The sequence below is a fragment of the Notamacropus eugenii genome, chromosome 1, assembly GCF_028372415.1.
Source record: "Notamacropus eugenii isolate mMacEug1 chromosome 1, mMacEug1.pri_v2, whole genome shotgun sequence".
Classification (NCBI taxonomy): Eukaryota; Metazoa; Chordata; class Mammalia; order Diprotodontia; family Macropodidae; genus Notamacropus; species Notamacropus eugenii.
In genome coordinates this window covers 544215152-544240145 of record NC_092872.1, presented here as the reverse complement: position 1 = coordinate 544240145, position 24994 = coordinate 544215152, and the positions used below count along the sequence as shown (strand labels likewise).

At 37.1% G+C, this 24994-nt stretch overlaps 1 protein-coding gene across 4 annotated transcripts in view; it reads right to left on the bottom strand.

Annotated features, from left to right (window-relative positions):
- Nucleotides 1-24994, bottom strand: part of CDH13 (cadherin 13) — a 1297228-nt gene that overhangs the window by 916776 nt on the left and 355458 nt on the right. The gene's annotated exons all lie outside the window — the stretch shown is intronic.

Genomic DNA, 24994 nt, shown 5'->3' with positions numbered 1-24994 from the left:
GTTTATGAGTATATATGACATGTGTGTATATATTTTTTCATCCAAGTAAAAAATAATTCAACTTTATTAGTATGGGAAGCTCCCTCAGTCAGTCAAGATGGGTAACTATTCTGAAACTTAGTCCTAGAGAGTTATCTAGGGCATTGGGACATTAACTGGTTTGCATAGGCAAGGGAAATGACTAGGTGGCACAGTGGACAATGTTGAGCCTTGAATCAGGAAGACTTGAGTTTAAATCCACCCTCAGACACTTATTAGCTGTGTGATCTTCGGCAAGTCACTTAACCTCTGCCTCAGTTTTCACAACTGCAAAATGGGGATAAAAACAACATCTACATCTCAGAGTTGTTGTGAGGACTGAATAAAATAATATTTATAAAGTACTTAGCACAGTGCCTGACACCCTGGTTTAAAAAACCAACCACCCCCATCCCAGAATTGCAGCCTTCGGTTTAATTCCTTAACATATGTTGATGGAGCCAGGACCGATATGTCCCTCAGAGAAACAAACAGCTGTAAAATTCTAGTAGGCAGCAATGGTCAAGGCACCATGTTTTGTTGATAAATCATGGTTTTAGAATTACTTTTAAGATCAATGGATTTTACAGAGACAAATGTTCCCTGGCAGCAGAGGTTTTATGAAGCTTCATCACGGAATCAGAAATTTATACAACTGTGGATTTTTTCTCATAAACCCTAAAATAAAACAATTTATATTAAAAACAAACAAAAAAAGAAGCCAGACAGCTAGGGCTTTCACTGACTTGCGTGTCACTGTCATTTACACAGTGTGCCCTAGATAGAAATAAAAAATTGTGACAAAGGCTCCTGTCCTGGCTAGTCATAATCTTTTGGCTTCATAAAGTGTTTACTTGTCAAAGGCTAGATGGACACTAAGGTTTCTATTAGTTTTGGGGGTTTTCGTTCATTTGTTTATTTGTTTGCTTTGTGAAAACACTTAGGGAGGCAGGAAGACTGCATCAGCAGCCATGAGAACTGAATTTTAGCCTTGAATCCACCATAGATTCCTTGTGTGACTATGACGTATTCACCACCTCTGAGGACCTGAGTTTGCCCCTTAGAAAAAGAAGGTTGAACTGAATGATACCAAAAGTCCTTTTTACCAGTAACCCTTTTTGATTTTGGTGAACCAGTTGACATTGTTCATCATAAATGCTGTCATTAAGTTATCTGTGTGTGTATCTATGTTGTATGCGGGAAGGAAATGAGGGAAATAGATTTCTTTAAAGGGAGAATAGAATTATATTAGAAGATTATGAATATAGGGTTTCAAGGGACCTTGGAGGTCCTCCAGTTTCATGCAGTCAAACTCAATAGAAAGGGAAGGAGTACTAATCATATGTAAAGATCAATAAGAGTCTCATATTTGACCAAGAAAACCATATATTGATATTATCTCTTTTCTATTATATTTTATTTTTATATATGTATGTTAGTTATTTGTATAATTTATTATATATTGTTTATTTTATGTGTTATAATGTATTTTTATATGTGTTTATATGCATTATATAATATACATTTTATTTTTTTATTCAATATTTCCCAATTATACTTCAAACTAGTTCAGGTTCACTCTGAGGGTTGTGGCTCAGGCAGACTATTTGTTTGATACCTCCGATCTTGTCCAACTCCCTCTTTTATAGATGAGGAAATGGTGCTTGGAGAGGATAACTTCTACAAGCTCACATAGGTATCACACCAGGTAATTTACTTAATACCAGTCATAGTATTCAGAATATGGATTCCCTTCCTCCAAAATGATTATTCTTTAGACCATCCTACCTTTCCAAGAGTTGTGTTCAATATGCAGTTGCTCAGAGACCACCTAGGTATCAGAGTGGATAGAGTGCTGGACCAGGAATTGGGAAGATATGAGTTCAAACCCAACTTCAGATATTTAGTAGTTTTGTGAGTCTGGTTAAGCCACTTAACTCCTCTCTACCTCAGTTTCCTCAACTGTAATATGGTGATCACATCAGCAACTACCTCCTAGAGTTGTGAGGATCTAGTGAGATAATACGAGTAAGGTGCTTAGCACAGTGCTGGACACATAGCAGGTATTTAAATATATACACACATATGTATACACACACATATACATATATATGTATGTATTCATCATATGTATGTATTGAGGGCTCATGTATTCATTTCTCCAGATTTTCCTGGATGGGAGCCAACAGAGTACAAAACTTTCTCATTTTGCCCTGAAATGATCATGATAATCTTCCACTCAAAGGTCACAGAGGGAAACCTTCCTTGTCTTGTCTTCCATAGGGAACCCCAAGGTTCCACTTCTGCCCTCTAGTCTCACAGGTCCACTGCAAACACTTCCTCTTTCAGGTGGAGAAACTGAGGTTGGCAGTAGAAACCTAATTAATTTCATATCTTAGAAGCAGGAAGAGCTAGGACCTCTTCTGTTGTGGTAGGCACATCTGCCTTTGGCCCAGTTTAGACACTTATATGATCGCTTTCCATTTCTCCCTGAAACATTCACTGCATAAACTCTGATACTTTGTAGTTGTTATGACATTTCAGTGTGGCTGCCTGTGGTTTTCACTGCTTCGCAGAAGCACCTTAACTATACAGCTGGTATCTCTTTTTTAGCCTATGAAGCCCTGTGGGATCTTTCAAGTCATACAGTAGGATGCCAACATAGGGTAATTTATTAGGACTTCAAGAAAAGCCTAGTATTCTACCTTTCCTTTTGATTATATTATGACGATCAATTTGTCACCCAAGTACCAAACCTGCCTACTCTCGGTGCACCAGATCCTGGAAATACTCTCGCTTTGATACATGCTCTCAGTTCCAGATTTAAGGACTCAGTGTTACCAGCAGAGAAGGTGTAACAGTATGTGGGTAAGGTAAACCAGAGATCTGAGTCACAGAATGGGAGAGCTGAAAAGAATATCAGAGGTACAACTGGGATCTCACAAGGGATCTCCTCTGCAGTGTCCCCAACAAATGACTGATTGCCCAATCTCTTCTTAAAGATATGCTCCATTGATAGAGGACCCGCTATCTGCAGAGGCAATATATTTTATGTATCTGGCAGTTTTGAATGTCAGGAAATTTTCCTACTTTGTTCAGTCACATCCAACTCTTCATGATTATTTTTGGGTTTCTTGACAAAGATACTAAAGTGGTTTGACTCCTTCTTCAGCTCATTTTACAGACGAAAAAAACTGAGGCAAATAGTGTTAAATGATTTTCCCAGGGTCACACAGCTAGTAAATGTCTGAGGCCAGATTTAAACTCAGAAAGAGAAGTCTTCCTGACTCCAGGTCTGGCACTCTATCCACTGCACCAAGTAGCTATTAGCTCTGAGTTCCAACCAAGTAATGCCTCTTCCTCTTCTGAAAAGAGTACACATGGTCAGAATTGGAGTCCCGGATACCAATCCACTACTGGAGGTAGAGTATGAGTTCTTTGGGACCTGCTAAATCTCTGTGCAGAGCAGAGCTACAGAGGTGCTCCCTCTTCAACAGAAACTACCATAACCCAATACAAGTGATGGAAGTCCTTAGAAATGGAAGAGTACTACATTTGGTTACAGCTACATTGTGTGATGACTAACTTTGATAGACTTGGCTCTTCTCAGCAATGCAACATTCTAAGACAACTCCAAAGGGCTCATGATAGAAAATGCTATTTATATTTAGAGAAAGAAATAGGGAGTCTAAATTTAGATGGAAACATACTATTTACTCTCTCTCTTTTGTTTGGTTTTGTTTTATTTCTTTCTCATGGTTCATTCCATTGGTTATAATTCTTCTTTACAACATGACTAATGTGAAAATAAGTTTAATATATGTATATGTAGAGCCGATGTTAGGTTGCATGCTATCTTGGGGAAGGGGGAAAGGAAGGGAGTAGAAAAAATTAAACAATCAAAAGTTTGTGGAGCTAAATGTTGCAAGCTAAAAATCAGTAAATAATTTTTTTTAAGAGTACTACATTTGGAAGACATATTCTCTCCACCTCTTTTTGAGAGTCTCTCTTTTTCCACTCTCTTTAATCTGGTCATTGTCTCATAGGCCATCTTATGTCATCCTTTTCACCCTAAGGGATGGAAGGCCAAGGCAGTTTTAATAGAAATGCAAGAAAACAATTTACAAGGTTCCGAAATAGCTTTCTTTTCCACTTCAATTCCATAAGTTAATTTTCTTTTTTTTTTTATTTTGGCTTTGATTCTAGGTCTTTCTGGGTCATTTTCAAATGAAATGATTTGAATTTGAAAAGTGTGTTTCTATTCCACAATATTTGTATGTGGAAGGCCAAAATCATGGAAGGAGAGAGAGGCAGCATGACATAGTGGAGGGAACACAGAGCTTTAAGTTAGGAAGATGTGACTCAAAAACACACTAGGCTCAGTTTTCCCATCCTTAAACTAGAGATAATAATAATGCTTACCTCACAGGGTGGTTACGAGAATCAAATGTGCTAATGTATTCAAACTATCAGCTACTATTATTATGCTAACACTTTTGGGTGAGAAAAATTCTTAATATATTTATAATATAATGTTATAAAAATTATATAAAATAATATGTCATATATTAACACATAATAATATGAAATAGTTCCTTAACAAAAATATCTTTTTAGAACAGAAGGTAATTGATAAATTTGTTGCATCTTATCTGTTTCTAGATTTTACATGGGCATTCAGCCTTCATCTATACAAAGATTTCTTAATGTCCTCTCAAGTATCATTCCATTTCACTTTTGTCTCTAGAAATTATACTCTAACTCTTTTAGTCCTAATTAAAGTTAGCACCTAACTTAATTTGTCCAATCTGTCATACAATTCACCCCATTCTACACTGGGGACAGTAGAGATTGTCTCCAGGCAACAGATCAGATCATATATTGTAGTACACATCTATTCTGTGAAAAGTGCTAATCTGGAATCTGAAGATGAATACTGATCATCAGTCATTCATGTCTCATTTCATTAGCTATGAGGCCTGGAAAGTCAAGAGTTTGAATTTGGTAGAGGTCGCATATGCTGAGAGGTCATAGAGGAATGAAAGGCCACATTTGCTAAGAGCTATTAAGAATTAAATAGGGCTTGGCAACCTGCTTTTGACATCAGAAACAGTCACCTAGGAAACTTCAGCATATTCTGTGCAGATTAAATAGATACATATAGATATATATTGCATACAGAGAGAGAGAGAGGGAGAGAGAGAGAGAGATCAATAGGCACAAGTTTAGAATTTAAAAAAGAAAACATTTAAAAGAGGGTTGTTCCCAAAGATTGCCCAGTAGACTGTTGAACATTGGCTCAGTTTCTATGCAGAGCAGGTCACAAATGCAGTGGCTAGTACCAAACAAAACACGATCTCTTCCTTGCCCATTAGTGAGCTAGAACAAGATGACAGTGACCAGGGATTATAAGAGAAATGTGTATTCTTGCACTCCTCATTCTGGCTCCAGGATTCTTTCACAGAAACTTACTTGCCACGGAGAGAATTTTCATGTGTTATACATGTATCTGACTCTGGGATTTGAGTCTGACTGGTGGAAGCAGGTGAAAGGCACTTCCTCCTTTCTCAGCCTAAGCAGGGGGAAGCCACTTCCCATCACTCAGACTACCCCAGCCTCAATACTTAGGTTCCCAGGAATGGAAGTTAATTATCCTTCATGATGCACAGCTGTGTAAGGATTTACATTATATCTTCTGCATGAATATAGTTATAGATATAAATATATGGATATAGATAGATAATTGGCCAATCTTTAAGATCGCCAGAGGTAGAGACCTGTTTCTTCTCTGCCGCTGCACACAGCAAGCACTCAAAAAGTGCTACAGAGTAATCAACCTCCCAAAATCTTCCCAGTTTCACTGGTCAAGGCAATTATTTGTTACATGGAACTCTATTTCTCTATTTCCAGAACTGGTACTTTGAGATTTATGTGGAGTCAAAGAGCAGAGTTATTTAAGATGTGAATACCTTCATCTTCCATCCTAGCACCAAATGTAGGGTCTGCTACACAGTAAGTGTTCAAGGAAGACATCTATGTGACATGCAATTACATTGTTCTTCCCACAGATAGATATTTCATATCAGTGGCACATTGACATCTCTTCCTTGTTCTACTTCCTCCGCTCCCTTGGTCTAGTGTGAAACCTCATAGCCTAACAGTATCAGAATATTATCTCTTTTTTGGAGACTGAATCTTTCTGTCTTGTCAAGGGTGAGACAAACCAGTGGTCACTCTCAGGATCAATCTCACTGCTGATCAGGATGGAAACTTTGACCTACTCTATTTCCAGCCTAGGCCAGTTCACCTCTTTTGCACTCTGGTGCCTTCGCCACTTTCACCATTTTGGTGCCAAATAGTACAGATACTCAATTGACTTCAGCCCCGCTGCAGCTCAGACCTCCTGAATTTCAGTGATCCACCAGCCTCAGCATCCCTCATAGAAGAAACTATAAATGTAGCACCAAACCTGGTAAAACACCATCTTTTTAATGATATGGCCAAGTAATGATTCCAAAATTGACTCCAAGAATTGAAGCAAGTGGGATTCAAATTATTCTGTATGGCCCAAGAAAATGTGGTTTGTAGTAATGAATGAAAGTTTTACAATGTTAAATTGAGGTCTGATGTCAGGAAAAACTTCCAAAAAATCAAAGAGTTATTCAAAAGGATGCTTCATTTGGCAATGTATCCCCTCTTATAGGAGACTTTCAAACTGTGACTGGCTGACCACTTGTCAGGCATGTTGTAGTGGCCATTCCCTTTAGGATATGAGTTGGACTAGATGGTCTCAGAGATTATCCACCTCCAAGATTATATGATTCTGTTATATTGTGATTACCAAAGTCCAACTTTAGCCATTTATTCTCATGGAACATCACTAATGCATACAGACAATGATGAAAGAGCCAAAGGAAAAGGGAAAAATGCAATTTTCTTTTTTTTCAGGGCTATGAAAATCCACTTTTAGTTTTCACAAATAAAGTACATTATTCTATTGACAAAAGTAATCCAGATAAGATATTTTCTAATCCATTGCTTTTCTTTAAATACAACAAATATATTTGTCATTGTAGGAAAGAATGATTGGAAATTCAAATAAGAAACGGTTACTAAAATGTCAGTTGCATGACAAGTATATTTCACCTTAATATCTACTATAAATATATGCATGTATGTATAAATATATATGCATACATATACCTACAGAGGGAAAGAGAGGGAGAATTCAATTTTCCAAGACAGTTCCATTGTAATATTGGAAATGCATTCTTCTGGAAACTGTTATGGCTGTCCCCCAAATGTAGCATAATTGAAAGGGAGAATGCAGCAAAATTTTAACCATCTAAATGCAAGTGGGAAATTGGAAATTGATAGGAATACAGCACAAAGTAAGAGTGGGAAGGATCGAGGGTTATTTATATGTTTAGAATAAGTGCTTAAGAGTAAAAAAAAAAAAAAGAAAAAAAAACAAAAAACATCAATTTAACCAGAAAGAGGTAGCATATGTGAAACCTAAAGCTTTTACTGATTGACCCCCTTCTCCTCCAGCCTATCTCTAAATACTCTCTAGGAGGAGATAATTTCTTATGTTGCTCAGACCTGTTTTCCTGGCATGTTGTGGGAAGGGTGGCATTTAGAAATCAAAAAGCTGATCTGGGATATTGGTAGAAGGAGGAAGACCAAGAAGAGGCACTAAACCACAAAATAAGTTAAGATTCAAAAGGCCACAGGAAATGGACAATGGTCACACCTACTGACTGGAACATATACCACAGCAAATGCAGTAAGAGAAGGACACATTTACTGAAAACCCCAGTCCAGGGAACTGGACCACTTTGTAAAGTGAGTCATCAGTAAATGAACCAGTTCCCTGATTTATAAAGCCTGTAATAGCATTTTCTATACATTCAGTTTCCATCTAATGGCATATTCCTGGTTACCTCATGCTTCTATAAGCTGCAGATTGTTAGAGACTTTCTATTGACATGGAACATCAATGTTAATCAGACTGTCAGTAACTCCCACCGTCCCCTCCCTCCATTCCAATATCACAGCTTCCTTTTGTTGTTGTTTCTTGAGAAAAGTCACAAAACTTCGCTGACTGGGTCTTCTACAAATTCATGCTATCATCATGTCAAGTAGACTCTCGATACTACAAGGTAATCCATTAATCTCTGATTGACTCCCCATCACACAACCCACAGTGACCTTTCTAAAACCTGCCTCCTCAAGTATCCACCTCCACACTTCCTTCCTTCAGATTCATTATATGGTCCTCTTACAACTCAATATGCTTATGTATGGCTTGTTTGTTTTTTTAATCTTGACCTGTAGTTTCAGAGGTAGAAAAATGCCTAAGTAAAAATTCCCTTCCACTAGTTCAGATTGGGCAGCTAGGTGGTGCAGTGAATAGAGTACCAAGCCTGGAATCAGGAAGACCTGAGTCCAAATATGGTCTCAGACACTTATCACTGACCCTGGACAAGTCACTTAACTCTGTTTGCTTCAGTTTCCTCATCTGTAAAATGAGTTGGAGAAGGAAATGGCAAACCACTCCAGTATCCTTGCTAAAAAAAACCTCCTAAAGGGATCACAAAGAGGTGGACTTGACTAAAACAAGTGAACAATGAAAATGCAGATTAGAAAATCATCTGTAATTTACAATTTTAAATAGTTGTTGGAACACTGAGAAGTTGTATGACTTACCCAAGATGAAAAGCGTAGAGTCAGAATTTGAATCTAGGTCTTCCTGACTTAAAGGTTGGCCTTTTACCATGTCCCATGTTGCTTCCACTTCAATATTAATTATTTGACCTTATCACTTCCTCAACTTCTTATCTTAAATCTCTGGTCTTTATTATCAAACAGCTCCAGAAAGTAATTAAACCTCATAGACTGTACTTCCCTAACCATTTCCTTTTCCAATCCTTACACTCTGGCTTCTATCCCCACCATATTAAAATTACTCTCAAACACTGCTAAATCTCATGGTCTATTCCCAGTGCTTATCACCCTTGACTTTTCTGAAGAATTTGTCAATATTGACATATTTCCTCATCCTTTGGATTTTGTGACATGGCTCTCTCCTGATAATGGTCTTGTCTGTTTGATTTCTCTTTCTCGTTCCCCTTTGCTGCTTCATTATTTTCCTTTGACTTTCAAAAAGCAGCCCTCTTCTCCTTATCCCTTGGTGTTATTGTGGAGGAAATGCACAAAACTTGTGTGCTGTTTTAGGGAATATCTCCCCTGAAATAGTAGCTTTAGATGTCAGAGAAGTGCTATCGGCAGGGTTGTTGAAATGAAGATAAACTCTCAGTCTAATCTCTAAGGGCATCCCACTATATTAGAACTCTGGTCCCACCTAAACATCCTGATGATATTAATTAGAGATCTCTTTTTGCTGTTGTTGAATATTCTGTGTCCACTCTCTATCAGCCCATTTAGGGGTTTTTTTGGCAAAGATACTAGGGTGGTTTGCCATTTCCTTCTCCAGCTTATTTTACAAATGAGGGAACTGAGGCAAACATGATTAGGTGATTTGCCCAGGGTCACATGGGCTAGATTTGAACTCAGCAACATGAGTCTTCCTGATTCCAGGTCCAGTACTCTATCCACTTCACCACCTAACTAGGTCAAATAAGATTAACTACAGAGAAATATCCCTACTGGCACAGAACAGATCTTGACATCAAGATTACTCTAAAATTGAGTATCCTTCACTCCTCCCCCTCAATCTGTACCATTAATCAACCTTCCCAATAAGTGGCTGAGCATCCTCACCTGATAGTCTCCTTTTGCCATTTGCCCTAAAACTATGTAAAACCCTATATACATTTATATTTGTATATTTCCTTCTGCTCTGTGAACTTGATAGCCATCTGGCAACTGCCCATCAGCTGAGGGTAATTTCTTTTTCATCTTTTAGAATTGCCTCTTGATTCATTAACCTCCGATCAAAAATAGCTATATAGGATAACTTTCTCTCCAGAAGGCTCTCTGGGCTTAGAAGTTTCCAAACATTAGCATTCATTTCATTACCACTTCAGGTGTAAATAAATTCAAAATATATAGCTCCAAACCTCTCATCATCACCATACACCCCCTTCCCCCCCAGGGATTTAGTTACATACATCTAACTGCCACAGTCTCAAATTGAACTCAGACCAACCAATCAAACCTGTGTCATTTTCCAAATTCCCTGTTTTTGACAGCCTTCTGTAAGAAATCATTGACACTTTGCTTTCTCAAGTTCAGCATCTAATGGATCAGTTACCAAATCTTGTTAATGCTTTTACCTGGGCCAAATGAACCTCCAAAGCACCTTTATAAGATGTCCTGGACTCTGTGAACTTGAACTGGGAAAGCAAAATTATATCTTTATTTTTACTAACCTCTAATTTAAATGTATCATTTCCTTCAGTTAGGAAACTTTAAAAATAGCATTATTCTGAAAGGATTTCATAGGCTTCACTACATTGCCAAAGGAGTCCCTGACACATGGGGAAAAAATTAAAAACACTTTCTCTAAAATAGCTTTAAAATATGTTTCTCCTTTACTCTTATTGTCCTTACTTTAATGCTGTTCCTCATCACCGCTCATTTATGCTATTTATAATACCCTTCTAAATACTTTCTCCATCTCCTTTCTCTTTCCTTATCCTGTGAATTCTTCACACAGCTTTCAAAATAGTTTTTTGAATGAACTATTCTGACCACAACATTCCCAAGCTGAAAAAAACCCAGAGCGTTGACACTTCATTGCCTCAAGAGTAAGGGAACAGCTCTTTCACTTTGGGTATACAATGATGTACTTGTAACCTTTCTCCTATAAAAATTATAGGATGGGTTTTTCTTTCCCTCTCTCTTTCCTCCTTCCTTCCTCACATTTATTCTCCCCCAGTTCCTTCCTCCTTGTCCCCCTCTCTTTTCCTCTCCCTTCTCTTCTCATCCCCTCCTCTAAGTAGCAATGTGCTAAAGCGGTTAAATGGCTGGACCTGGAGTGCAGAAGACCTGAGTCCAACGTCAGATATTTCTACTTGTGTGATCCTACCCAAGTCATTTAAACTCTTTCTGCATCACTTTCCTTCAATATTATATATATATATATATATATATATATATATTTAATTATATTATCCTGAAAGATTTTCATAGTCTTCACTATATTGCTAAAGTAGTCCATCACACACACACACACACAAACACAGAAAAAATAGCATTATAGCCATTTGTAAAATGGGTGTAATAATAGTACCTCCCAGGGTTGTTTTGAGGACAACATGAGATATTTCTAAAGTTTTGTTAATTTTAAAGTGCCATATAAATGCTAACTATTAATGGTTTCTCTCTCTCTTCCTCTCCCTTCATCTCTCTCCTCTCTAAAGTAATGAATTATGAAAATGAGAGTATAACGGAGAGTGGATCAAGCTACAAAATCAGGAAGCCCTGGGTTCATGTTTTGCTTGTGACATTTATTGGAGGTAAGATCCTGGGCATATCACAATGTATTTAACCTTCAATAACCTGGTCAACTATAAAACTGTAATTAGCAGAGCAATTGCAGATCTGCCTTGGTAGAAGGAGTTAGAGATCCACAATCAGAGGTTCTGACCAAATAATAATGTTCTCAGATATGATGGCCCATAATGGTAACTCACAGTTTATTTGTTTGCATTGACAATGAATTCCACTATTTGGGTAAGTGTTCTGACACTATGTTAAATAACAAAGTGAAGTTTCATAGAAAGAAACATAAAAAAATAAAGAATGCTAGTATTCTAAGAAATGATTTAATTTCACAGCAAAAATTGGGGTTTTCTCTGGTTATACTTTCAGGTTAAAAGGTAGAAGCCCAATTTCCTCTTTTTCAGTGTTCAAGCCTATTGATGAATAGAATGCTTTAGACTTGGTTTTCTCTACAAAATTTCCATAAATGATTAAGGTTGTTAGATGAACCTGTTTTAAAATAGTGGATACTATGAGAAGGAAAACCCCCTACAAACACACGTATTTAAATGAAGCAAGACAACTTATATTAAATCACCTTGACATTTTGGTATGTCTGACGCTGCTAGCACCTGCTCTGTGGCAAAGAAAATGGAAATATCCTAGTTTGTTTTTTTTCACAAAATGAGGATAAAGGGAAGATGTATGAATTCTCACATTTCATTGCTACAAAACACAAGAATAACCACCTTATAAGCCTTCCCTAACTCAAACAAGACCCTAAAGATAAAGAAAAGATTGCACTCCCCAGCTACACTCCTTCCTTCTTTCTTCCTCACAAATAAACTTTGTCTTTCCCACTTAAAATGAAAGTTCTTCGAGGGCAGGAACTATTTTGCTTAATTGTATTCAGATCTCTGTACTTAGCACTGTACTTTATCCATAAAAAGTGCTTAGTAAAAGCTTTCTCATTGCATTAATTTCCTTTTCCTTCATCTTTCCTTCATTGACTCACTTACCCTTCAATTCTATCATGCTTTCCATCTTCCAAGGAAAATACACAGAAAAGAAGAGCACTGGAATTGAAGTTGAAAGAATCAATGAACATGTATTATTAATTGTATCCTATGTGTGGGCAGATAGGCGGGGCAGTGGATAGAGTTCTGGGCTTGGAATCAGGAAGACCCATCTTCCTGAGTTGAAATCTGGTTTTGTACAATTACTGTGTGACCCTGTGCAAGTCCCTTAACCCTGCTTCCCACAGTTTCCTCATCTGTGACATGAGATGGAGAAAGAAATGGTTAAGTCACTCTAATTACATTGCCAAGAGAACCCCCAAATGAAGGCACAAAGAATTGGATAGGACTGAAACAACTAAACAACAGCAAAAATGTGCTAAGCATATTGCTAGTCACTGGGGATACTAAAAACAAAAATGAAACAATCCCTGTTCTACAGGAGCTTCAGGGAGAGAAGAAGACAATGTTTATGATTTCTGTCTCTATTGTTTTTGTGCTGTGTGATTTTCAAAACTCAATTCCCCTTATTTACCTTATCTAGAAAATGAAAGCAGCAATTATTGTTCAACCTACCTCACAGAAAAAAATGAAATTGTTTTCTGTAAACTATTTTATAAACTATGAAAAATAAGGATACTGGAGGTGACAAAATTCCAGCTAAGTTATTTAAAAGCTTAAAAGATGATGCTACTAAAGTGTCATACTCAATATTTTTGGAAAACTCAGCAGTGGCCACTGGTTCAGAAAATATAAATTACAGTCCAATCTTAAAAATGGTGAACACCAAAGCATATTCAAATTACACAACAATCATGTTCCTTTCACATGCCAGCAAGATTATACTTAAGATTCTTAAAACTAGACTTCAGCAATATGTGAACTGAGAATTACCAGAAGGGCAGGCAGATTTTCAAAAAGACAAAGGAACTAGAGACCAAATTGCTAACATTCGCTGGATTATAGAGAAAGTAAGGAAGTTCCAGAAAAGCACCTACTCCTACTTCATTGACTACACTAAATACTTTGACTATGTGGATCACAAAATGTGGCAAGTCCTCAAAGAGATGAAAGTACCAGATCATCTTATTTGTTTCTTGAAGAACCTGTCTGCAAGCTAAGAAATAACAACTAGAACTGAATGTGGAACAACAGATTGGTTTAAAATTGGAAAAGGAATACAACAAAGTTGTATATTTTCTCCCAATGTATTTAACTAATATGCAGAGAACATCATGCAAAATGCCAGGCTGGATGAATCAAAAGTCAAAATTAACTGGGAGAAATATTAACAACCTCAGCTATATAGACAATATCACTCTGATACCTGAAAGTGAAGAATTAGGAAGCCTCTTGGTGAGAATAGGAGAGTATAAAAATATCTTAGAGCTTAATATAAAAAAAAAACCTAAGATTTTAGTTTTTTTTAATGGGTAAAGTGAAGATGTATGAATTGTCGCATTTCACTGCTACAAAACACAAGAACTGTTCCCATGACTTCCTGGCAAATAGAGTGAAAATAAATAGAAGCAATCAGATTTTATAATCTTGGGTTCAAATATCACTGCAGGAAAGGACAGGCAAGTGGTGCAGTGGACGGAGCAAAGGACCCTGGATTCAGGAGGACCTGAGTTCAAATATGGCCTCCAATACTTACTAGTTGCATGACCCTGGGCAAGTCACATAACCTGGATTATCTCAAACTAAAAGAACAAACAAACAAACAGAATGATCATGACAGGTAACAACTGCATCAGTGAAACTGAAAGATGCTTTTTTTGAAGAAGTAAAATATTTAAATAACCCCATCTCAGAAAAAGAAATTGAGCAAGCCATCAATGAACTCCCTAGGAAAAAAATCTTCATGGCCAGATGGATTTACAAGCAAATGCTATCAAACATTTAAAAAATATTTAATTCCTATGCTATATGGACTATTTGGAAAAATTGGCAAAGAAAGAGACCTATCATTTTTTTTTATGACACAATATGGTGCTGATACCTAAACTTGGAAGAGCCAAAACAGAAAAAGAAAATTAGAGATCAATTACCCGAAATAATATAGACATAAAAATTTTAAATAAGGTATTAGCAAAAAGATTACAGGAACTTATCCCAAGAATAATACACTTTGATAAGGTAAGATTTATACCAGAAATGAAGAGCTGGTTCAATATTAGGAAAACTATCATATCATAATTGATCATATCAACAGCAAAACTAGCAGAAATCATATGATTATCTCAATAGATGCAGAAAAAACTTTTGACAGATTACAACAACCATTGCTATTGGAAACAGTGGACAGCATAGGAATAAATGGAGTCTTTCTTAAAATAACAAGTAGTGTCTATCAGTGTGTGTGTTAGTCCTTCATTGCCAAAGAAGACCATGCCATCAAATAAATGATGATATGACTTGCACTTGACTTTGTTTTTGAGTGAGGGAGGGCTGTGTAGGTCACCAGCCTCACTTCTCCTCCAGAGCCCTCTGAATCCAGTGACCAGATGCTCATCAGGATGACTAGAGATGACCCAGGATGAGGCAATTGGGGTTAAGTGACTTGCCCAAGGTCACACAGCTAGTGAGTGTCAAGTGTCTGAGGTGAGATTTGAACTCAGGTCTTCCTGACTCCTGTACTGGTGCTCTATCCACTGCACCACCTAGCTGTCCCAACAGAGACAGTACCTGCAAATGGATGTGGAAAGATAGTCACCTGTGCATGGTGACAGCTGGAAAAAATGAGGCCCCTAGAAGAAGGATGAGGTGCTACCTATGAATTCAATAAAAATATAAATCCTCAGAACTGAGGAAAGAGCTGGAGAAGACTTGGACAGAAAAAAAATAAAATCAGTCAATACTTAGAGAAACTAATTTAGAATATTTACTGGAAGGTCAAATAACAAAGATGAAACTGGTCATATAATGGGAAGACAACTCAATGGAAAAGACTGATGTTGGAAAAGACTGAAGGCAAAAAGAAAAGGGGACAGTGAATAAAGCAAAGGATAACAAAAGAAACATGAAGTTGGACAGTCCTCAAGAAATAGTGGAGGCTAGAAGGGCCTGGCATGCTCTGGTCCATGAGATCACAAAGAGTTAAACATAACTTAACTACTGACAACAAACAAAACACAGAAGACTACTGAAATATCACAATACTAAACAAGATATGTGACTTGGCTGTTGTGGGTGTTCCATGTATTGACACAGTCATATCATAACTTACCTGTGAATTAGTAGTCTTCAAAAGTTTCTGTGGCTGAAATATTTATCACTCTTCAGTGAACAAGGCAATGAAATTGACTGAATTGGTTGTTGAATGATACACATACAATTTATCATGGAGGCTTTATTTGAAGGTTTTCCAGTATGGTAACGTCTGCTAAGATTTTTGTTATGCTAGCATAGTTGTGGGAACCCAGGGACACCATCACACCAAAATAAAACATAGGACTTTTGTGGAATTTATGAGGGACAGTATGCATAACCAGAAAATGATATACCTAAAGTCAAGAAAATCCTTGTTTCAGATCGCATCTCTGAAGCTGAGTTAGCAGAAGCAAATCCCTCAACCTTGTTAAGCTCACATTCCTCATCTATAAAACTGGAGGAATAGAATTTTAGAGTTAGAATGGACCTTAGGAGACACCTAGTTTAATTTATGACTAAAAGGAGCCGCTATTATATTGAATGAGTCATCCAATTAATCAATCAATGAATAATTATTTCTTCATCACTCTGTATCAGGCACTATTCTAAGTATTAGGGATATGGATACAAGGAATTAAACAATCCATATATATATATATATATATATACACAAAGCACTTATAACAGGGAAGATGAGGAGATACATATATATATATATATAAAGGAGAAAAAATAAAGAATAAATATAAATAAATGCAACACACTTAAATATAAGGTAGTCTAGGAGGGAGGGCATGAGTAGTTGAGGGAATAAGTATACATAGAAGAGGCTCTTCAGCTGCCTCTGTCAAAGGCCTTCAAAGAGAGAACCCACCACCTTAGGAGGCAGCCCATTCCAAGCTGGGACAGTTTTAATTGTTCAAAGATTATTATTGTTGTTTTCTTTTTCTGATATCAAACCAAAATTTGCTGTCCTAAAATTTCCGCTCATTGTTCCTCATTCTTCTCTCTGGGGCTGAGTGAACAAGGATATTTGGTCTCTCATTGGAGAGACTTAAAAATACTTGAAGGCAGTTATTATGCCTTCTCCCTTGTCCCTTCTTCTTCGGGTTAAATGTCTCAGTTCCTTGAACCTGACATTACCCATAGTATCTACTTCATAAGTACTTGTTGTGAGATTCAAATGTATATAAAAGAGGTGGTAAATCTTCAAGGGTAGATAAATATGGTATTTTATTTTTAGATTAAGAATATAAAGGTGAACAAAGCCAGAGTCAGAATTAGTGATTCTATATGTAGTTTTACACAAACTACTCCCAGGGCAAGCTGAAAATAATACATCTTCAAATGACTTTTTAAGTCAAGACATTAAATTAGGTGGAGACCCTGTTTATGAGGGGAAGAAGCAACATGATGGCTGTGCCTAGAGGTCTGGTAGTGTGATACGGTGGCAAGAGGCATTAAACTTGGACAAAGGAGGACCTGGGATCTAATCCTGTCTCAGATTCTGTCTATATAACTTTGGGCGTGTGTGTGTGTGTGTATGTATGTACATGTATATATAACTCTGTGCTTCATTTTCTTTATTTGTAAAATAAGGGCATTGGATTTGATGGTTTTTAAAGTCACTCCCTAAGACTATATGATTCCATAACCCTTTGGTAACCTAGGTTACATTCCTGTAGAAAGAAGACCAACGTTTACTCCTTTAACTAAGGCTTCTTGCTATGTAACTCTAAGTTCTGTTTCTGTTTTGCACTGGGACAAATCAACGGTTCTTAATTATCTCTCAGAATTAGATAGTTTTCATTGAGGGATGCGGGGGAGCATAAGTAGAAGGGAGAGGAAGGAACATGTCGTGTTTACAAATTACAATGTTAGAAAGCAGAGTATTATGATAGGTGTAGAAGAGAAGCAAGAGAAAGATGGAGAAGCATCTATTGAATATGATCATTTTCGTTTCTATGAAAGGACATTTCCAAGGTTGTGTTGAAAGCATTTCATATGTACAGACAAGCGGAGTAATAACAATTCAAGAAGGAAAAAAAGGCGCTAAATTAAAGTCGAGCAGATAAAGATTGAATTGGGTCTATGGAACATTACAAATGGAGGAATGGGTGGGAATCAATCCTCAGCAAATATAGCACCAAACAATGTGGACTGAAGACTATGCTCAGGCTACTGGTCTGATTTTTCCACAGTATGCAGTCTAGGGTTAAAGGCCCCAAATCTCTTGGTCTTAGCTGAGGTTTCCCTGATTGAGTCAGGGTGACCTATGGAAAAGGAAGACTCAGCTCAACGTGGCTATTCCAGGGTTAGATTTGTGTCTCACAGCTGGAAATAGAAAAGCATAGGAGAGTAGAAGTACCTTGAAATGTTCTCTTGACAACATCTCTAACTGCCTACAGGTCATTTCTTCCTAGACATCCCACTGACACCTCAAGTCATAGCCTCTACAAAACCTGCTTTATCATTGTTCCCCAAAAATCTTCACCTCCCTTCTGGGTGAACTGACTCTATGAGTGGTATCGACAACCATGAGAGCAATCTTCCATGTTTGTAATCTTGGGGTCATTTTTGACACTTCTTACTTCCTTACCTTTTATATCTAATCAGGTATCAAATCTTTTTGATTCTATTTCTATAGAATTTCTTTACTTTGTCCCTCAAATATCCTGACTTCCAAATTTTTCAATTTCCATGACCTACTCCTCCATAATGCTTCAGCCGCACAAAGAGATGATCATATCCTTGATCTTTCCATCAAGCTTTGTTATGCATAAACTCCAAAATTCCTTTATTTGGTAATAATCTTTCATCATTCCATCTGATGAACTAGTTCAACTCTATCCTAGTCTTTGCCTACAAATAACTTGCCCTTGTCCTATCACCAGTTAAGCCTAGTCAAATCCCAACCCTGGATTCCTCCCTCCATTTGATTATTTCGGTCTTATTCATGAACAGCTGAATGGAGATGGAGGAAATCACACAACCATGTTGACTGGATCTACTACAATTTTGCTATCTAATTTTAACTGGGACCTCACTGAAGCAAGGTAGCTATTCTCTTGAATTGATTTTCTCTTCAACTCTCCACAGTGACTATTCCAAATCTTTTCTTTCCTTAAATCTTCCACATCATTTCCTATACCTACTCTCTCTTCTGAAGACCTCATATCATATTTTTACTAAAAAAAAAGAAAGATAAAGAGATGGAGAGACAGAGAGAGAAAAAGAGAGATCATTTTTTGAGTTCCTTTTTCTCCCCAATTCATCTCATATCCCCCAGACATCTTTATCCCCACCATATCTTCCTTTATTCTGGTCTCTGATGATGAAGTGGACCTTCTCTTTGACAAGGCTAACACTTGCACCCTTGACCCCATCCTTCTTCTGTCTTCTTCAGCTGATTGCCTCCACTATCATCCATACTTTCTCTTATCTTAAATCTCTCCCTATTCATTGGTTCTCTCCCTTTTGCTTATAAACCCACTCATCTCCAAACATTTGCCTGCAAGCATCACTTATCATTCTTCTTAGTTAATCTCCTGGAAAAGCTACTTGGTGAAAAAAATACTTGGTGAATTCACTTCCTCACTTTCTCATCCACTTCTCAATCCTCTGAAATCTGGCTTACTGTATCATAATTCAACTGGAATGTTCTTTCTTGAAAGTTATCCATAACTTCTTCAGTTCAGTATTTTCTCAGTACTCAACCTTCTTGAACTTTCTTCTGATCAACTTCTGCTAATGGATACACTCTCCTTTCTAGATTTTTGTAATATTCATCTCTCCTGGTTATTCTCTTCTTCCCTGATAGCCCCTTAGTCTCATTTGCTGGTTGGTTATCCATGCTACGTTTGTTAACTATGGATATCCCTTAAGGCCCTTTACTAATTCCCATTTTCTTGACTCTAGCTTCTCTCACTTGGATCTCATCAGCAATCAAAACTCAAGATTTCAATTATGATCTCTATGAAACCTTCTTGATCTCTATATTTAGTTCCTGTCTCTCTCCTGAGTGAGTCTTGCATCATCACCCACCTTGTGAACACTTTGAACTGGATGTCCCATAGGCTTTTCAAATTAACATATCCAAAACTAAAATTATTATCTTTCCCTCCCCCTTCAGCCCCTTCTTCTTCCCAGTTTTCCTATATTACTGGGCACCATCATCATCCCAATCATCTAGTCTCAAAACTTCATCACTTCACTATCATTCATTCCATATATCCAATCTGTTATGAAACTTAAACCATTTCTACTTTTCACAAGATCTGTCATGTATGTCTCTTTCTCTGTACTCACACAGTCATCACCCTAATGACCACCTTTAACCTATATTTTTGTAATAACTTTCTAAATAGTTTCCTTGCCTGAAATCTCTCCCAACTTCAATCCATCCTACATATAGGGCCAAAGTGATTTTTCAAAAACATAGTTAGGTTTGATTGTCCTCCCTCCTACCCCCATCCCTCCACCATCCACACATACCTTAAACATGATACAATAGCTTTCATCTCCAGGGTACAATGTAAAGACTGTCATTTTATAATTAAAGTTTTTCATAACCTGGCCCTTTCATACCATTCCAATCATCTTACACTTTACTCTCTTCCACATACTCTGTATTACAACTACATTGACTTACTTACAGCTCCTCAAGTTAATATTCCAACCTCCCAGTCCCCCCAACTGTAGCACTTTCTCCTTTGAGATGAATTTCCATCTATTCTCTATATGCCCTGCCTGTACCTCATTTTTTTACATATTGATTATCCCATTAGAATATTTGCTTCTTCAGGGCAGCAATTGCTCTTTGCCTTTCTTTGTATCTCTAGTACTTAGCATGGTGACTCGTACATAGTAAATGCTCAATAAATATTTTTGATTGACTCTTTTCCTCTCTATTCATGATCATTACTCTAGAACAGGCTCTCATTGCCACCTGCTTGGACTCTTTCCAAAGCTTTCTTTTTCTAACACACTTTCCCAGCTCTAATTCTTTCACATTTCTAAGTCATCTTTCATGCCACTACCTGAAGAATTTTTTTTACATGTAGATTTGGCCATCTCATACTTTTGCTTGAAAATCTTCAGCGACTCACTGACTATTACCTGGAAAGCAAAATTCAAATTCCTTTGGCTAGAATTCAAGGCCATTCACAATATGTTTTTATTTCACCTTCCCAGCCTTACGTCATATTCATGATGACCCTATATCTTCACTATATTCCAGCTAACTATTCCTGAAAGTTCTATAACTGGCAATGGACTTCTGCCTTAGAGCTTACATAGTACTGTTTTTTTAACTTATCATTTTTCATATTTTATTGTTGATTTTTGTCTGATTTTTTTATACCAATGCCATATTTCAGTATCATCCCCTTCTATATATAAACAAACCTTTATAATGAGTGAATCTCATTGTATATGCAACATTCTATTCCTGTAGCCCACAGAATCTCTGTCAGGATCATAGATTTAGAATGTTATAAAAGAACTTAGAGTTCATCAAATATTAATACTAATTAATAACATTTTTTCTTAACATTAACAATGTTAATTAATAATAACAAGTAACACTGCATAGCATTTAATATGTGCCAAGCACCCTGCTAAGCTCTTTGGAATTATTCTAGTTGATCTTCACAATTATTAGGGGTAGGTACTATTATTATCATTATCTTATAGATGAGGAAACTGAAATAAATAGAGGTTAAGTGACTTGACCATTTATAATTAATAAATGTATGAGACCAGTTTTGAACTTGTCTTCTTGACTCCAAGTCCAGTGCTCTATCCACTGTTCCACCTTGATGACTTCCATTTCATGGGGGAGTGAACAAAGGTTCAGAGAGGCACCTACACAAGGTGCCAACATTGCTCCTATGACTCTAAATCCAGAATTCTTTCCATTGAACCACATAGCTTCCCCTTTGTGTTAAAGTTGAAGTCCCATATAACCTTTTGTTTTCACCACCATGATGTGCTCATCATTTGTTTTTGTGTACTATAACTATCTATTACCATATTTAAGTTCACCACCTATTGGACTGTGAATTCCCATGTGGACAGTCTACTAAATAATAACTAAATTTTATACCTTCACAGAGCATAACATTGAACTTTGTACACAGTATATATCTAATAAATATCTGTAAGATGAATTAATGCCCCAGTGGAAAAATGTGCAATAATCATGTTGTATGAGATTCAGGATTGGGGAAAGATCCTAAGAATCCCATGTTGCCTATAGTGGGAAGAAGCAATGCTATTACCAGTGGGAATGAAAGTGTTGGAGATGTGACTTTTCCCCTTGTCACCATCCCAATGTACAGCAAGTGTATTCCTTGCTCTTGATATATATTATTTCAAGACATTGGGAGAAAGGTGTTGGGAAGATGAACTATGCACCATCAGGAAGTCAAAAGCCAGGGACTTCAGTCCCCCTGATCTCTAAGAAGTAGAGTATGTATAAAAGAAAAAGTAAGATAGACAGTATGCCATCGTTTGGTGGGAATTCCAAAGAAGGAAGAAGGATGTTGATTTCTATATTGGGGTTCAAAGAACTTAGGGGGAAAAGACTCCAATTCACTAGACTCAGATAATAACCCACAGAACACAAAGATGATTCTGTCTTCTCTCTAAACTGCTTTGGCTAAGAAATAAAGAATAGATGAGGAGGATAGCATATATTCTTCAGAAAGTACTATTTGAGGGTGACACAAATTTACACTTTTCATTTATAGATTAAAAATCTCCATTTTCCATCTGACCAACAAGGAATAGTTTCTAGACATAGGTGTAACCAAGGCAAAGGACCTGACGCATTTCAAACAGTTTAGAAGCAAAAGATGTCAATGTGACAACAGCAGCAACAGATGTTCCAATAGCATCAGCTGAACAATCACGGCCACCTTGGCAACAACGGCATGTTTAGAAACCTTGGTAATGGGAAATATGAGAAAATATCATAACCAATATCTTTACTTATATACAACATCAGAGACAAATTCCATCTTGGATTACCTTCCATACCTTCTGTCTCCTAACCAAATTATACCACTGACTAATCCGTGGTTTCATCTTGCCCTCTTCTTGCCTTCACTCATTTGCATAAATTGTCTTTCTCCAAGTATAATAATCCTGGCATAATCCTGATAGTTGAAATACTTCCCTTTCTCAAGACTGAACCTGGGTACCAGCAGGAAGCAGCATTTTAAGGTAGACAAAGTACTGTATTGAGGGTCAGGAAGACCTAATTTTGAATTCTACCCCACCCCATCTCTGAGCCTCAATTACTTCATCCATACAATGAGAGGGTTAGATTGATGAGCCCTAAGGCTCTTCTCTACTCTCAACATGGGATCTCATGACCTTTGACTTCTCTGATGCCTTCTAGTAGAAAAAGATTTCTCCCACACCAGTTGCTCATATCTCTTGAGTTAATTGTTCCTAGACACTCATCATATTTTATTTTTATATGTAAGTTTATATATAGTTCAGAATTCCCTATGAATTATAATCTCTTTGAGAACAGAAACTGGCATTTTTTCATCTTTGGATTCTTGGCACTCATTACAGGTACATGACAGGCACTTATTATGCATTTTTTAAATTAAATTGACTCATGGACCTTTCTGAAAACCATCACAGTTACTGATGCATCTTGTGGAGTTTTGGGCTTCACTGTACTATGAATAATCAGGATCAGGTGATACAAATGACTAGGATAGCTTTTGGACTTCCTCCAGGTAAGCTTCAGATGGAATACTCTCTCAAGGTAGCTTTTCTTTGGGCAGAATCTATATTCTGCATCCTTAGCTGTCTCAGGAGAGGTCAGTGGAACATTTTGCAGTTTGAAAAGGCCACTGGGTATAGACTAATCTGCAGTTTTGAGAAGCACATGTTTCCCAGGCCCTGCTGATTCTGCTGGCAAGGGTTGTCTGCTTTCATTTTATGGACAGCATAAAACAAAGTGGGGAGAAACTAGAGGCAGAGACAACAGACTGGGCACTATTACAATAATCCATGTGAGAGGTCATAAGGACGTAAATAGGGTCCTGCTCTTGGAAGTAGGGAGAAGGATATGAATGAAAAAGATATTACAGAGTTTAAATAGGTATAACTTTATAAGCGATTAGAAAGAAAAGTTTTGAGAGGCAAGAGAAGGTATTGTTTGGAGTCCTGATGACCAGGAAACAGGTGGTGGTGCTTAGTTCCTTTGAGTTCTCATTGGAGTTGTTGAGATTTTTGTTTTTGTTTGTTTTGTGAGTATTGTGCTCCTATGAGATGCAGACATAGCAAAATGGATTGAGAATTGTCCTAGAAGTCAAGACATATTGGGTTCATGTCCCATCTCTGAAACATACTGGCTATGTGACTCTGGTCAAGTCACTTAATCTCTCAGTTCTCCAGGTAACAGAGACTAGCAGTTGCAGAGAAGGTGCTGACCTGTATTAGAAAAGAGAGAGAGAGAGATTCTTCATCTGTGAATTTCCTACATCGATGAAATAACAGGGTTAGTCATTATCCCTACATTTACCCTAAAATAACAAAGGTCTTAAAAAAATTCACATACACTTATCAAAGAACAGAAGAAAGATATAGCAGAATAAGAAATAATAACAAGAATAAAATGATAATAGATTGACATTTATAGAGCACTTTAAGGTCTGCATACTACTTTACATGTTTTCTCATTTTACACATCTGAATAAGCATGATGATTAAACATACTGCAATTTTCTTATGAAAGATGTGGTGAAGAGAAGACCAGCTCTGGAGTCAGGAAGACCTGGTTTGGAGTCCTGTCTCTCAAACATACTGGCTGTGTTCCTATGCTCTTGACACTTAGCCTGTTAGTGTCTTGGGCAACTCTATTAAACTCAAGTCACAGAAGAGTTGCCCATCTGGTATTGGGACTTTTCTCACCTAGGATTTTTCTATACCAAAGAAATTACAGGTTTGATTCCCATTCCTAAGTTCCTGTCTTGTACACAGCAGCAATTCAGAGAAAAGATTTGGAGAAATATCCCCACTAGATTTGAAATCAAAGGATATCTGGATTCAAATCCTGGTTTTTCTCCTTATTACTATGTAACTCTGAACAAGTCATTTCAGGATGAATATTAGTTTCTTATCAATAAAATGAGATGAACAGCTTAGATAATCTCTCTGATCTCTTCCATATCTTGATCCATTATTGTATGCTCTAACATATTTCAGTCATATTGAAGACCTGCTTATCCCATGCTTTGTTTGGACACCATTTGACAAAATACAACATTTCCAAATCCCCGGGTCTAGCTCCAAATCCAGGGTTGTGAGAGTTCAGAAAAGATATTAATGACATT